The 13,679-nt window shown below is 41.2% G+C and overlaps 1 pseudogene; it reads right to left on the reverse strand.

Moving 5' to 3' along the window:
• Positions 1 to 563: 563 nt before the first annotated feature.
• On the reverse strand, positions 564 to 1,811 carry LOC149260068 (bifunctional 3-dehydroquinate dehydratase/shikimate dehydrogenase, chloroplastic pseudogene; annotated as a pseudogene).
• Between the last annotated feature and the right edge of the window lie 11,868 nt (positions 1,812 to 13,679).

Consider the following 13,679-nt stretch of genomic DNA (forward strand, 5'->3'; position numbering starts at 1 on the left):
CATATGAGACAAAGGGAAAAACTTATTCTAAATCAACATACCACATGAATCTCAACAAACAGAGCTGTGAAATTCCATTAAATTCTCTGCAGAAAACTGTACAATACAAAGCTCTCTGCTTCTCCAGCAGTTCCCAGCGCTCAGAAAAACTCCCCTCTCTCACTCTCTACCTTACAAATGATTTTTTTTTTTATACATTAAAAGAAATCTGTAAAGGAAAAAATGAATCGGTCTCCCCAATTCAGCGCGCTGTTTGAACTGCCATTTCAAATAATAGAAAAAATCCTCTGATGGCTTGACATATGGAGCGCTGGCCCTTTTGAATCGGGACTGAGGATAGAAGTAGGCGCATTGACCCCTCTTCTGCTGTGACAGATGTCTTTACAGTTGAGCTTGGGGGCAAAAATAATTCACGTATTAAAAATACGATCTAAAAATAAATGGGAAAATTCTGTTTTGAGTTAAGTATTTATTTAGCCAAATCATGATGTTGAATGCCTCTTCAACGTCTTCTTCCTCAAGAGAATCCGGATGATGAGCGCTACCATATCACTGCAATGCTATTAATGGTCTCGGTCCAGATTTTCTGCCTTAAACATTGCAACCACTGCCACGTTCATGTATCTGTAATTCATATGCAAACGGTTGATCCTCCCTTTGGCGATTTTGAATTTCGATATGCATAATAATAACACCAATTTCTTCAATCGCCTCACAAATTGCTGCGTATTAGAATCACCATCCTCAATTGCAGAAATGGCACCTGTATAGTCTCTGTTATACCCAATAAGTTTTCCATCACTTGGCCTCCTCACTATTGTATTTACTGCTCCAATAGACTGAGCAATTGGTTCCACTTCGTCGCAACATTGAACAACAGCCTCCTTGTGAGGTATTGTAACACTGAAACCAGAAAAATCAGGGGAGGAATAAACCCTTAGAAACTCTGCAAGATCATCAACAAGAAAAGGTACATAGACTGCATCAAGTCCTATCTCTCTGAATGCCCGATTGTGCAGAATTGGTCCTTTGCTGTGACCTACTGGATTTCCTATGATTCCAAAAACCTTGGTATCTTTACCCAAGTTCTTTATCCTGTATATGTTTATTAGATCCGTCAATGCTGGTTGACCCGAAGCTGATCCCTTCCCTGGTCCCAAGGAGCCAACCGTAAGATATCCACCAAACTTTGGGCAAAGAATCGAGCTAATTAGCCCTCTGGAAGAGATCACAGATGCAATGATGGGAAATTGAGAGTGAGGAAACACTTGAAAAACTCGCGCAACGTCAGTAATATTAGTGGCAGTTGTCGTAAATTTTACAATGTCAGCTCCTGTAGATTGCAATCTTTCAACAAGATGACGAAGTTCCTCAACTGATGGAGTACTTTCAAAATTATGATTCGAAACAATGATCTTGCACATTCTTGATTTCTTGTCACGCATGCTTTTTATGAAATCGATTGCCACCTGGAGCTCCACATCAACATAGTCGGCATCCAATTCTGCAAGCATCGGTCCATGGATGCCTCCCACCAAATTATGCATATCTGACAGAGTGGTTGCCTTTGCTGTATCAGAAAACAATAACCCAGAAAGAACAATGCTGACTCCCAGAAAAGGAATCAATCTTTGGAATGGATCACTTTTGAGCTCTTTATTCTTCACTGTTCCCTTTCTAGTTTCCTTAAAAAAAAAATGTACGCAAAAAGCTCCTGTCTCCCATGGAAAGCCTGTAATTTGCATAATATTCATGTTGTGCCAGAAGTCGCATTGGAGATTACCTGTGTCTGGAAATGGACCAACCCCCATACTTATAAGGCAACAGCTTTGCGTTTTTCGTATTCATCCATTTTGGTGATGCAGTACAGCAATAAGAATAGGAGTTGGAAAACGGAGCAAGAAATCCAGTCCTGCAAGGAATGGCCATTAACGGGTGCTCTGTGCTCTTCAAACTTAGCACTCCATCGGTTCAATCACATGCTAGTAGAAAATTTAGAATGTAGTGCAGCTTGTATATGAATTTGAAGAGATCAATCGTTGTTTTGCTTCGTGGTGGCCAGCCCCTCTTTTCGTTTAATCGTGACAAAATAATGCGTGTGAACAGAATATATGGCTAGAAACCGAGATGAAACCTCAGTGCCAATCCTGTGGGCGATCAGATCCATATTCAAACACATCGTTTGTTTGCATAAGCAAAATTATCACTAAAAATCCTAGCATAATCTCAGAGTTTGAACTCAAAATGTTCAGTGTTGCTGTGTTCGTATCTATCCACAGACAGGGATCCTCCACGTATTTTCTGTAAAGATTGGCACTGCTGAAGTTGCGTCTTCAATATTTCGTAACTAGCTCAAGAGACCGACATAACACTGATACCAAAGCAAACTTAATGGCCATCGGTGAAGAAACAAAGACAAAGCAGTACAGAAGATAGATGAAATCCTTGGTAGCAATAAGTGACTGGAGCCATAATTGAATAGCTTGAAGATTCCATGCCCTTGGCCTCCCATCTATTAAATATATGGAATAAGAATAGGAGAATCCAGTTCCCACTAATGTAAAACGGTAAGCCCGATCCGAGAGACCCCAAGGAGAAAAAGGAAGCATCGCCATTATAGCCATGATCACCACCTGCAGAAGGCTTGCAGAACCTGATATTTTAAATTTGTTACACTTTGATCCTGCTGTCTTGTAACTTTTGTCTAGGAGCATGAAGAGAATAGTTTCGATTTGTTGCTTGTGAGACTGCCTTCTTATTGCTAATGATATTCTGAATTGTGCTTGTGCAGGGATAGGGGCTTTGAAGTCGCTGCTAGTTTGAAGAGCTGAAGATAAACTACATAATCTGAAAAGCAACATTAATGATTTCTTCTTCAAAACCCTGTTTTGAAGAAGAATCAATCTCTGATAGAAGACAGAGTCTAACAAAGTGTCTAACGGATCACTTCCTCATTCCATTGTACAAGATTTTCTTTAAGGAAGAGTCATCTTGCATGTCACTTGGGGTGATGGAAACAATGTCAGAATTAGCGGATTGGTTCACCTTACCAGACTGCACTTAGCTTAGAGTGTTTTGCATTCAAGAGTCACCACATATTCTACCAAGATATACCACCAACAAGCTGGTCATGCAAGAAGTTTCCTACCATATTTCTATTGGAAAATTAGAAAGGCAGTAAATATTTTCTTGATCTTGATAATTACTTGTGATGTTTCTTATTATTATGATTCTTTATATATTCTTTCTTTAGCTCATCAAGAAATTACAAAATTGGCAGCACATAAGATAATGAACACGAGATGTAGGCACATTCAAGGGGAAAACCCCCCTTGAGGGGAAAACCCAGTCAAAGCCTTCCCTCCACACCAAGTCAGCCTCTAGAATATTGACCTCTTCCAAGGAACTTCGACTATGCAGCAACTTGCAGCAAGTAACAACTTCGAGCAACAATCCAACTTGGAAGACTTTGATCTCCCAATCCAGAGAAAAAAATAGATAGAGACCACCACCAAAATTTCGATTTTCCTTGACTCCTTAGACTCAGGCAAACTAGCATTCACTTCGACTTCCTCACAACATACTTTCTAAACAACCCACTTCGCACTTCTGCCCAGCAAACACATATTCGCACTTCTGCCCAGTAGAGAGAATTCAAAATTAATGAGAAGTGATGATCCAAATTAATTTGATTTCATTCCTTTTATAGGCTTCTTGTGGGCTCAAATAGGGTCTTAAGCCAACTTGGTCTTCCCTTAGGCCAACATGGTGTGAAGGTTACATAATTCATATTTGACTCAATACTTAACCTTTTTACATTATTCAAAAGCCCAAGAAGGGTCTCTTTAAATGTACAACAATTCTATAGACTTAGAATAAATCCTAGAAGTCCTCAATGGGGATGTTGACTTAAAACATGGTGACCCAAGCATGAAACCCATGCTTTAATAAGTCACAATAATAATAATTATTTTCTTTATTCTTTTGACAAGAACATTACATAATGGCTCAAGTACATTATTGAAGACTGAACATAGTTACTTTTTCCAACACTCCCTCTCAACTAGGGAGGTATTCATAATGTACATGTACAATGGAAGATCTCAAGCTATGTGAACCATGAATAACTTTAGGCACCAAAATTCCATGCACTAGATTCCTGACCAACGCAATTTATCCAACCAGTTACTCAACAATTTAGGCACTGCAATGCCATGGACTAGATTCCCAAACAGGGAAATCTATCCAAGTGGGCCTAAGGTGGACTCAAGATTTCAACCCCTCTAGGTACCATCAAGCTTACTTGCTAACCACCAACCCAAAAATCCAGGTGTGTATCCAAAATAGAGCTCAATAATTAACACCACCTTTCCAAATTTGGGGACTCACACATAAACATAAAGTGTCTGCCAGATGTCTCCCTAGGCAATCCTTCACTCACCAGGCCTCAACACCCCTTTTTCTAGCAAATCAGGAATGAACAATCTCTCCCAATCAAACTGATTGGTAACCAGAATGCTATCAAATCCTTCAAGAGATTCACCTATACAAACATAACCCCAATCAATAATATACTTTCACATGGACATAATCAAATAAAAACCTCCGGGTTCTTCCAGGAAACAAATGTTTCTTCTCAACTTTCCAGAGTAGGACTATCAATTAAATATTTTACAGAAGATTCCTCAATCATACATTTTTCTTCCTACTTCATATGCAACAACATATTCTTTAGTTGCATCCTACTTTCCTTCTTCTAGCAACATTTCAAAATGCATTCTGCAATTTTATTTTCCTGTTCATGGCCTTCACTCAGACTTACACCTATTAGTCCTGGTCTAGTGCATGACACATGAAGCAGAGAACCATATCTTTCACTCCCTCTCAATGAGGAAGAACTTCTTTATCCAGACTCCCTATTAATCTTAGGGAGATACCTTCTATTCATGCTTCCTCTGGGAGATCAACTTCTTCTTTTCAACACCAGAGAATCTTTGATGGCTTCCAACCATTTCATTAGATTTATCATCATCCCCATCATGCTTATCACATCAATGAGCATCTTCACCAAGTTGAAGATTTGTGTACCTACACAACTTCAATAGAAAGTACAAACAGAACCGTAGAAGCATGATGTTAGCCATATCAAAATCATAGAACCATTTCAGCTTTATTTATATCATATACCCAAACAAGAGACATATACTCTTCAATGTCTTGCTAGGGAACTGATTAGATGCTAAAACAAATAGCTCAAAATTCAATGTTGTTGGATCAGTGTGGAACCTAAATGAATGCATAGTGCTCATCATCCTAAATCTGGCACAAATCATTTCATGTGAAACAGACACAGTATGCTCCCAAAATCATGTACTATTCACTTTCCCAAACAGGCAAAATTAAAAAAAAAAATTGATAGCCCAATCAATAGTCCGTACTTTTGACATGGCACTTACTAGGTAGGTGTATGTGGAAGGTTGACTTGCAAACAAGCTCAAGAAATCATGTTGTGCAAAGTGGCACATTATAATTGGTGCAATTTGGCATATTATTATTGGTTGGTTGCTGGCCAACCACGGGCTGACACGTGGCCCAGCCGGAGGCATCCACGTGGTAGCACGAGGGCCACCAAAATTATGAGTCAAGTCCAGGCAAAGGTAGCGAGGGTTGAAATTGCAACCAACAACAACCGAGCAAAGCCTTCTGCCAATACACCATACACATGAGTATTAACATATATTGTTTGCGGGTTTCATTTAAAGTTGAATGTGTTCCATCTTGGACGTAGGAGCAACCTTTTGTCACACCACCACCACACCACCACCAACAGAGAGGAGAGGGGGGCTTGACCAGTGGGGGAGGTCCGTTGGCCTTAGCCCCGGGCACATGGCCCCCCATGTGCCCAAACTTTTTAGACTTATGGTCTTATAGGCCGAATTAAGGCATCCACAATTTTCACTAGAATTTGGGAAAAATGGTGCTCCGTTAACACATTCTGGGGGAAAATTATGTGTTAGGTGCTGGATTTTGGGGATTTTGTAGAGTGAATAACAGCCAAACTTGGGAAAATGATAACTTGATAAATTTTTGACCAAATCAGGAGTAGAAAGAGGCTACATAGGAAGTTTTTGGGATTCATGAACCATTCGAATAGGTTTTAGAGCTTTTTGGGTATTGTAAACTGATATATTCACATTTCTGAGCATAATAGGGAGGTCCAAGCCATTGGAAGATGGACCAAGGAGACGTAGCTTAGGATGGGTGAACTCCTTCATCATATACTGTTGTGATATTGTTTATGGTGATGTTTATGTCTGTTAAACATTGTTGTTTAGTCATTTGTTTATGTTAATTTGCACATAAAAACTATATAAAAGCACTCAAAAACCCATGTTTAAACTTGCAAATAATTTCATAAATCCTCAAGCACATTTAATATATTCTGAAAAGGAATTTTAGCACAACAAAACTAATTTTCTCAATCAGATCAAGAATTTATACACACTAGACTATTTCATACCAACATTCCATCTAAGGTTTCAATAAATCTTCCAAAGGTATGACAAAGCTTACTACAACATATAGAAAACCCTAGAGACCATTCAAACAAATACTGTTGGGTGTGGGATCCCCCAAGGAAAGTTTAGGGAAGTTTTGGGGCTTAGAGCCCAGATTTTGGTAAAAAATTGTAACTCCGATGTAAAGACTCTGCACTTTGTGGGCACATAGCTTGTAAAAGAGTCATATGGTTGTCTGCCCTCAATTTTGTAATGTAATGTCAGTTGTAGAGATCTACCCATGGCCTGCAGACCATGGGATTGTATAAATAGAGTGAGGCATTAAGTAGATGAAGAAATAATCATCTAATCAAAACATGCAATAGAAGCATAGTGGAAGAACGGAAGTTGTAAAGTCTAGTGAACTGAAAATGGGGCTCTTAGACTTCTTGTCTAACTTACAAGAGCCTCTCCCACTTCCAAAGCTTTAAATTTTCCCAAGTCTATTTGATTTAACCAATGCGGAAATAAGAAATGCTTGACAATATGGGTGTATGCTTGTATTTGTTTTCAGCTGATTATTTACTTTGAAATTTGTTGTTTGTGCTGATATGGGAAGGTACTTAAACTGATACACAAATGCATATCACAGTAGTTAAAGCAGCAGCAAAAAAAACACATAAGGCAGCAGTACAATATGGATTTCACCCTGATATCTTGGACTACATCTCCTTCAGCTCTAATCAACTTGATTAGGCTCTCTGGGATTATGGCAATAGTTCTTTTACAAGTGCCTACACTTAACTCCAATGTTTTATACAGGAACACTGGGCTTAGAACAACATCTTATCACTTGGCTCTTGGAGCTCTTCGACTTTCTAGCTCTGGCTCTTGGCTCTGGCTCTGGCTCTTGCTCTGGCTGCGGCTCTGACTTTGGCTCTGGCTCTATGGCTCCAGCTCTGGTTCTGGCTCCCAACTCTCACTTCTGGCGCTCGCTCTGGCTCTTGGCTCTGGCTATGTCTTGCGGCTCTCTGCTCTGGCTTTCCTAAGCTCTTTCGGTTGGCCTTTGCATGCCATTGTGAAACTCTTGACCTCCAAGCAACTCCAACAACCATATGTTGTTGTCAATTGAGCTCTTTGTCTTTTCCACTCGACCTCCAAGTGACTCCCCAGACTCTCTGTGCATTCAGTGTCTTCTCACTATTCGCTTTTTTCTCCTTTTTCTCTACTCTCTGTTTGTTCGTGGCTCTTAGAACCATTTCGTTCCCTGACTATTCATTTCCTCTCCCAGCGCTTCGGATTGCCTGCCTCTATGCTGGAATTCCCTGCTCTGCGTCATCATCATTGTAACACTTCACAGAGAGGTGGCCACTTGTCCCCTCACAAGCTGAGCCAGCTCTTCCTCAAACGGTTCGTTACTTTGGTTACTTTGTGAAATGATTCATCTGCCAACTTAGCGGTCCATTCGGACTTCAACCTTTATGTGCCAAAGCTTATTTTCTCCGTCCAATCTGGTTTCCCATCAAGCGTAATCTCCGCTGTTAGATCTAGGGCCTCCAGATCCTATGGTTATCACTCTTATCGTGCGGTTGACTTGCTCAGATGTTAGCCCATGATGAGAGCGGTTTTCTCTCTCTTTTGCCAGACACGCGTCAATGACTGTATGGCATCGTTGGGTCCTCCGACAATTCCGCTTACTGCCCAAAACAGTTCTGATATTCCATTAGTTTTGGAGTGCGGGACCTGCCTGTCATTTCAGTGTTTTTCACACGGTTTTCAGGTTTTCCTTGTGACCATGCACTCGGGGATTTTCCTTCTCAAGGGGTTTTTCCCAGCGACGTGCATTAGAAACAACCTTCGTTTTCTAGTCTGAGCCTCCTAACTACCATTTTTGTACCATGCATAGTCCCCATGGGCCACTGGTCAATGCGCTTTGACCGAAGGTTCTTGTTTCTCTATGCTGGCTGCAAATTGTCATTGTTCAAAGGTTATTTCTAATAGGCTTCGACATCCATAAGACTTTAAACTCTGGTACGAGCTTTTATAGAGTTTGGGTAGCTTTAAGAGAGTTTAAGGATCCAATTTTGGATCATCTAGTTTGGGTCGTAGAGTAGGAGAAGGCTCTACAGCTCAGTGCGCAGAGGCCTAGTAGTCCGACACTGAGTGCGCAGACCCCAATAGCTGAGTGTGCAGTGTGAGTTGAGTCTGTAATAGTTGGAAGTATTAATAAAGAGAAGTTTCATATCAATTCTGTGTATTTATTTCCCATTTTCTACATTGAATATATTGGGTATAAATTGCACTTCTATTGTTTATATGATGTGGGAATATATATGGTTGTATTGATTAAGTGAATACAAGATAGAATATTTGTTTATGCAAAGTTGACTAACATCTGTAAGAAGATAAGTAAGATTCACAGTGTAGTTTGGGGAAATAGCATAGTTTGCTACCATGGCAGCACGAAAGCATCTCAGTCCCTGGTTAGGGCTGCGCGAAGGGCGATTACAACAGATTGGGAGGGTATTGAAGGTTAGAACAGTGCGCGAAGTAACCTACATGAAGATAGGCATAGTTGGATGAAATTGACACCACAGTCATCTCAAGGGTGTAGAAACTTGGTTCCAGCATCCTCCCATACTGTTATGGGTGAGACTTCAATCCGCGCTCTGTAGATGATGCCGAAAGGGTCAATAGTGTAGGGATTTGTTTGGCTAAATAACTCCAAACCTGGGTCAGGCCCCCATCAAGCCAACAAATGGTTTTGTTGCCAGGACCGGAATCTGCATAAATATGTCTGATGTCATATCATTGGAATCGAACTAAGAAGGAAATTGAAGGCTAGTTGGACAAAAGAATTCACAAGTTTGCAGCACAGGAGAATAGGAACCTATGACTGTCTAAAGAAGAGTCGTTAGACTACTATCTATACACAAAGATCCACGAAATCTTCTTCCGATCCTTTCCTACTGAGCTATATGAGTGGAACATGAAGCTAGTAGATATCTAAGGGAGGTGGCAACTTGATGGTCTTATTGTGTGGACCCCAAAGTTTGTGCGAAGATTGGAAGCATCGAAGGATAAGATCGCACGTGCCATTGATCATTGGCTCGATCGTATTATAGGAGGATTCATTACTGAGATCGCGGTTGACACCTCAGTTAGCTATAGCGAGGCAGAGCGACACTTTCTTAAAGCACCGCGTGGTAAGTATGTAAAGTCTTTGAATGGTTGGATTAAAATGCTATTATGCGAAAATAGGGTTATGTAGTTACCTTGATGTTTGGGTCTATGTGAAGTGGAAAAGATTATAGGAATGAAGGAAATAAGGGACCAGAAACTAACCCCTTGATTTCATCTCTGTGAGGGGATGAGGAAGAGCTCGTGAAGGTCGCACCACGAAGTGCGGTACATCTGATAAGGAAAAGAATTCCACGAATACCACCTCCACCTACACTGTCACTATCTTCACAACCATCACCTCCATCTTCACCCGTACCACCTCCACCACCACTGCGATTTAATATGGAAAGCACAGTGAAGTTGCATGTGTTCAAAGTTTTGGGAAATGACGATCGCGACCAATTCTGGTTCATGGTAAGGGTTGTATGGGAAGTGAAAGGAATTACAGATGACAATATCAAGAAAGAAACACTCGTTAGCACCCTACAGGACAATGCGCTAACCTGGTATATTAAGCACTCCAATGATAATCCAAATGTGGGAATCTTGGATATCCAAGAAGCGCTAAATAGAGAATTTAAGTCTAAAGCATAGTAGATCATTGGATTCAAAGAGATGATGATGCTACCAGGTGAGACTCCTTGGGAGCTAGATCAAAGGCTAAAACGTATGATCCGCAAAGCTAAAATGAATCTGATAGATGGACAACATCGCGAGTGGTTTGTAGCTTCGCTAATGCCACATTTAAGGAGTGCGCTATTGCAACAGAAGATAACAACTTAGGTGGAAGAATTAGAGATTGCTATGAGGCTACATGAGACCCTGATGTAGGATCCTAACTTAGGAGTTCAACAAATCCACATGTAATTGAAGAATTTATTCCTTGAGATGTAGAGTTTAAATAGGACAGGACAACTCGACCAAAAGTGCACGAAGAGGTATGTTGTGTAAAATGCAAGGGTCAAGGTCATGACAAGGACCACTGCCCAGTTTTCACAAATTAGCTTGCAGGAGGAGGACTGATGCCCTTAAGACTGGAAGCGCCAGCAAGACCTAGTGCGGCACCTGCCTTGTGGTGTGCGATTTGCCAAATAGTAGGAAAACATGCCACAGACAATTGTCACTTGTTACAGAAGTATATGCAAAATTTGCAACAGTTGTTCTGTAGCTTTTGTAGGTTAGTGGGAAATGATGAGCGCACTCACAGAAGCTATGAGTTAATGATGGATAGAACTCCCACCTACATAGTTTAGGCTGAAACGCAGCCCCTTGACCAAAATTCAGGAATAGCGCGAGTAGGATTTCAGGGGTGTGGACGAGGTCGAGGCAGAGGAGGACCCGAAAGAGGTCGCGGATAGTTGATATGCTACAACTATGGAGGGCCAAGACATTATGCCCGCAATTGCACAAACCCAACGCACCCATTGTGTTTGTATTACAACTTGTTTGATCATGAGGCAAAAGATTGTCCTACACTAATAGCTAGGATACAGGACAAAGGAGCACTACCGCCTCCCCTAACTTAGAACCTGCAAATGTTGAGGTCTGAGCCACGCAAGGAAGATTCGAATGTGAACACTATGCTCTGAAGAGGAATCATAAAAGGAGATGACAAAGGCAAACAACCAGAAGATACTACTTGGGTTTGCAAAGCTCCGGTTAAAGAAGCTGAGTTTGATTTGGAGTGCACTTGGGAAACCTTCATGGAATCTAGGAAGAGATTCATTGATGCCTCCACTTCCGAAAGAAAATATAAACCGAAGCTGGAGATGGACCGAGCTATGCTCAAAACATTCCTAGAAACATGTATGAAGCTATTGCGTGACAGTAAGGCGGTGAAAGGTTTACAGGAACTCATTAACAGATGCCCTAGGATCGTGTTAGGAGAACCACGCGTAGTCAGGAAGATCGGAAAACATAAGAAAAGAATGAGAAGAGAAATGAGACTAACCACACAGATCAGAGAATATAAGATGGATCATTTCATCCTGGATTTAGGATCAAATGCGAATTTTCTGCCGAAACAGACATGGGAACAAATGGGGTAACCTGCGCTGCAGTGGTCTCCAATTCAGCTAAGAATGGTGAACCAACATAATATAATACCCATGGGGTGATTGTAGTGAATAACTTTGGATATTGAGGGAGTGAGCACGCTGGTAGACTTTGAAGTGATAGAGATTTTTGATGACAGCAATCCCTACCCCGCACTCTTAGGAATTGATTGGGCCACTGACATGAATGGGGGGGTGATCAATTTGAAAAAGTGAAAATTGATTTTTGAGAAGAAGTCACTGCACATAATTATACTCTTGGACCTTGCTGAAGGATCATGCTATACAGAGCCGATGCGTGACTATGAAAGTGATGATGATTTGGACTGCATCTATAAGATAACAACACAAAACCATGACTAGCTGAATCCCACTGCGGATGGGCGAATTGCATGGAAGTGTGAAAGCTCCTATACTTTAGATTTAGATGAGGAGACGGAGTGATGGAATAATCAGTTACATGAGGTAACTACACTGAATTGTAATATGATGATAAGGTTGTTGCGCTTCGTATCGACAGAAGTAAGAGACTTGCCTACTTATGATGGTCTAAGTGAGGTAGATGCCTTCTTGAATAAATTTGAAAGGGAGGTGCCAGAAAAGAAATGCTTCTAGGCCTTGGAATGGGTACTGTGTGCTACGCCCGCGAGGTGGTGGGGTACGCACAAAGGGAGCTTTGACGATGGGAACGAGTGTAGGGGAGTGATGTGCACACGATTTGGGAAGCCTAGGGTACGAATGACAAATAAGTACAATGGGCAGGATGATCTGTGTGCACATCTGGCCAAGTGGACATAGACTTATGGGGAAACGCTACAACCTGAGTGGGTAAACCTGTTATGTCGTGCCCTAGATGTTATACCAATGAACTGGTATGTAGAAACAGTGTGTATGGGATGTTCTACGCAAAGGGTTCGTGATGACCTTCATTTTTGAGGATGGGTGGGGTAGTATTGATGAAGCGCTACAAGAGGTAAAAGCAGCCATCCTTAGGATAACATAGTAGCCGGGAGAATTGATTCAGCCTGAATGGGCCACTCAGCTAAGTTGTGTGCTGGAATGTTATAATGTAACTGCTGAAGAAGAATACGAAGATCTGTGGGAAATTAACATTCCAGAGACGAAAGGCCACCATGAGGTTCAGGGACCACAGATTGAGAACCCTGACATAATCTCGCCGGTGAAGACTAAGCATGTAAACATTGGTACAAAGATGGAACCTAAATTCACGAAGATTGGAGACTATTGGGACGACGTGATAGTGGATGAGGTCACTAAATTACTCCACGAATATTAGGACTTATTCCCGACTAAGTTTACGGATTTAAAGGGAATAATTGAAGATTTAGGGGTAATGAAGATCATGTTAAAACCTGACGCGAATCCAGTTAAGCAGAGACTGTATCGCTTAAATTAAAAATACAAGGAGAAGGTCCATGTATAATTAGACAAGATGCTCATGGCAGGCATCATTGAGCCTGTGGAGGAATTCGATTAAGTAAGCTTGATGGTGGTACAAGAGAAGAAGCAGGAGGAAAAAATAAGAATATGCATGGATCTTAGAAAGTTGAATGACGCGTTTGTACATGATCCATTCCCAACTTCGTTCATGAATGAGGTGTTGGACAATGTAGGTGGTGAGGAAGCATATTCTTTCACTGATGGGTTCTTAGGGTACCACTAGATCAAAATCATACTGGAGGATAGGAGCAAGACAACCTTCGCGACTGAGTGGGGTTTCTTTCAATATGCTGTCATGCCATTTGGATTGAAGAATGCCCCCGCTATCTTTTCGCGCGTGGTTGTTGCGGCATTCAAGGAATATATTCATAAGTTATTGGAAGTTTATTTTGATGACTGGACTATATTTGGGCTAGTTAGGTGCCATGTAGCAAACTTGCACTTGATGCTAGATACATGTCGAAGATACCAAGTCATGCTCAAC

This window comes from Pinus tabuliformis, chromosome 6, assembly GCF_031772625.1.
Source record: "Pinus tabuliformis cultivar Carrire ecotype Pingquan chromosome 6, CPIR1, whole genome shotgun sequence".
Lineage (NCBI taxonomy): Eukaryota > Viridiplantae > Streptophyta > Pinopsida > Pinales > Pinaceae > Pinus > Pinus tabuliformis.